This window comes from Osmerus mordax, chromosome 23, assembly GCF_038355195.1.
Source record: "Osmerus mordax isolate fOsmMor3 chromosome 23, fOsmMor3.pri, whole genome shotgun sequence".
NCBI lineage: Eukaryota > Metazoa > Chordata > Actinopteri > Osmeriformes > Osmeridae > Osmerus > Osmerus mordax.
The window spans coordinates 10,838,731-10,841,230 of NC_090072.1; the positions used below are offsets into that span (position 1 = coordinate 10,838,731).

General features: G+C 56.0%; 4 non-coding genes across 4 annotated transcripts in view; all 4 read left to right on the plus strand.

Annotated features, from left to right (window-relative positions):
• Positions 1-65: 65 nt before the first annotated feature.
• On the plus strand, positions 66-256 carry LOC136932126 (U2 spliceosomal RNA). Its single transcript, XR_010874472.1, has one exon. It is a non-coding gene; the product is annotated as a U2 spliceosomal RNA (small nuclear RNA).
• Positions 257-1,018: 762 nt separating this feature from the next.
• LOC136932354 (U5 spliceosomal RNA) lies at positions 1,019-1,136 on the plus strand. The gene has a single exon (XR_010874648.1). It is a non-coding gene; the product is annotated as a U5 spliceosomal RNA (small nuclear RNA).
• Positions 1,137-1,454: 318 nt separating this feature from the next.
• LOC136932127 (U2 spliceosomal RNA) lies at positions 1,455-1,645 on the plus strand. Its single transcript, XR_010874473.1, has one exon. It is a non-coding gene; the product is annotated as a U2 spliceosomal RNA (small nuclear RNA).
• A 780-nt stretch (positions 1,646-2,425) lies between these two features.
• LOC136932355 (U5 spliceosomal RNA) overlaps positions 2,426-2,500 on the plus strand; it is a 118-nt gene continuing 43 nt past the window's right edge. The window contains exon 1 of the small nuclear RNA XR_010874649.1: positions 2,426-2,500. This exon is cut by the window's right edge and continues 43 nt beyond it. This is a non-coding gene — a small nuclear RNA (U5 spliceosomal RNA).

Genomic DNA, 2,500 nt, shown 5'->3' on the forward strand with positions numbered 1-2,500 from the left:
GGTGACCGAGCGGCCCAGGTGGTGCACGGAGGGTCCGCGCGCCGGGGGCGTCCGATAATGCGGTCATCGCTTCTCGGCCTTTTGGCTAAGATCAAGTGTAGTATCTGTTCTTATCAGTTTAATATCTGATATGTCCTCCATGCGAGGACAACATATTAAACGGATTTTTGCAACAGGGAGTCGGAACAGGGGCTCGCTCCGTCCGCTCCGCGCATCGCCCCGGTATTGCAGCGTCTCCGGGAAGGGTGCAATCTTTCTAAGCGTGTCAAAGAGAAAAGCTAGTGAGGGAGGGAGGGAGGGAGGGAGGGAGGGAGGGAGGGAGGGAGGGAAGGAAGGAAGGAAGGAAGGAAGGAAGGAGGGAGGGAAGGAGGGAATGTCTGAATGAGTGAGGTTTGGGGGAGAGGGGTTTAGGTTAGGGCTAGGGTTTTTGGGGTGAGGGTCAAAAAACCCTCAAAAGGGGGGGGCCCCCCAACAAAGCGGAACAAGCGATCCCTACCAAAAAAACGGGGTGAAAAGGGGGTGTGGGCGGAGCCCTGTCGGCCGGTGGCGTTTTCCCGCCCTTTTAGATATAAAAAAAAAAAAAAAAAAAAAAGGGAGTGACTGAGTGACTGAGTGAGTGAGTGAGTGAGTGAGTGAGTGAGTGAGAGAGAGAGAGAGAGAGCTGGCTGACATTCAGCGGGGCCGAGGTGAAAAACTGGAAGGCAATCGGAAAGAGTTTTTTATCGCCGTGTCAGTCGACACCAACACAGAGTCGATTGGCTGGAAGGCGCATACGATAAACGTGTAGGGATCTTAATGGAGAATAAGCGATCAATGAAATGGATAAAGTGCCGTAAGGAAAAGCCAAGCGGGCGGGCCGAGCCCCTCTGCGGCCCGTGGCGTTTCCGCGCCTTTTTTTTCCCGAGAAGGATGCGGTTCGCCCCGGTTCTCCCCGGTTCTCCCCGGTTCGCCCCCGCGGACGGGTGAGTCAGGGCCAACGGAGGGGTTGGGGGTAGGCCGTTTGGGTCGTTTCAAATCGACGCTCTGGTTCCCCTTCAGCACGCACAAGCCTTTCGCCTTTTACTAAAGACTTCCGTGGAGGGGAGCGCCGACGAGTGAAACGTGGTATTTTTGGGAGGCTTTGCCCGAGGGAGGGCAGAGCCTGATGGACGTGTGACAAAAGCAGGGTGAGGTTGGCTTTGGGGTTAGGTGCGTGCCTGCGGGTAAGGCAGGTTTTGTCTTTGCTTCTTCTGTAGCTGTTTCAATTCTGTTGCCTTTTGGCCTGGGCTTTCCGCTTCCGTCCCTGCTTGTCCTGCGGCTTTTGGCCTGGGCTTTCCGCTTCCGTCCCTGCTTGTCCTGCGGCTTTTGGCCTGGGCTTTCCGCTTCCGTGGTTTCGGCCGTTCTCGGTGTGGTGACCGAGCGGCCCAGGTGGTGCACGGAGGGTCCGCGCGCCGGGGGCGTCCGATAATGCGGTCATCGCTTCTCGGCCTTTTGGCTAAGATCAAGTGTAGTATCTGTTCTTATCAGTTTAATATCTGATATGTCCTCCATGCGAGGACAACATATTAAACGGATTTTTGCAACAGGGAGTCGGAACAGGGGCTCGCTCCGTCCGCTCCGCGCATCGCCCCGGTATTGCAGCGTCTCCGGGAAGGGTGCAATCTTTCTAAGCGTGTCAAAGAGAAAAGCTAGTGAGGGAGGGAGGGAGGGAGGGAGGGAGGGAGGGAGGGAGGGAGGGAGGGAGGGAAGGAAGGAAGGAAGGAAGGAAGGAAGGAAGGAGGGAGGGAAGGAGGGAATGTCTGAATGAGTGAGGTTTGGGGGAGAGGGGTTTAGGTTAGGGCTAGGGTTTTTGGGGTGAGGGTCAAAAAACCCTCAAAAGGGGGGGGCCCCCCAACAAAGCGGAACAAGCGATCCCTACCAAAAAAACGGGGTGAAAAGGGGGTGTGGGCGGAGCCCTGTCGGCCGGTGGCGTTTTCCCGCCCTTTTAGATATAAAAAAAAATAAAAAAAAAAAAAAAAAAGGGAGTGACTGAGTGACTGAGTGAGTGAGTGAGTGAGTGAGTGAGTGAGTGAGAGAGAGAGAGAGAGAGCTGGCTGACATTCAGCGGGGCCGAGGTGAAAAACTGGAAGGCAATCGGAAAGAGTTTTTTATCGCCGTGTCAGTCGACACCAACACAGAGTCGATTGGCTGGAAGGCGCATACGATAAACGTGTAGGGATCTTAATGGAGAATAAGCGATCAATGAAATGGATAAAGTGCCGTAAGGAAAAGCCAAGCGGGCGGGCCGAGCCCCTCTGCGGCCCGTGGCGTTTCCGCGCCTTTTTTTTCCCGAGAAGGATGCGGTTCGCCCCGGTTCTCCCCGGTTCTCCCCGGTTCGCCCCCGCGGACGGGTGAGTCAGGGCCAACGGAGGGGTTGGGGGTAGGCCGTTTGGGTCGTTTCAAATCGACGCTCTGGTTCCCCTTCAGCACGCACAAGCCTTTCGCCTTTTACTAAAGACTTCCGTGGAGGGGAGCGCCGACG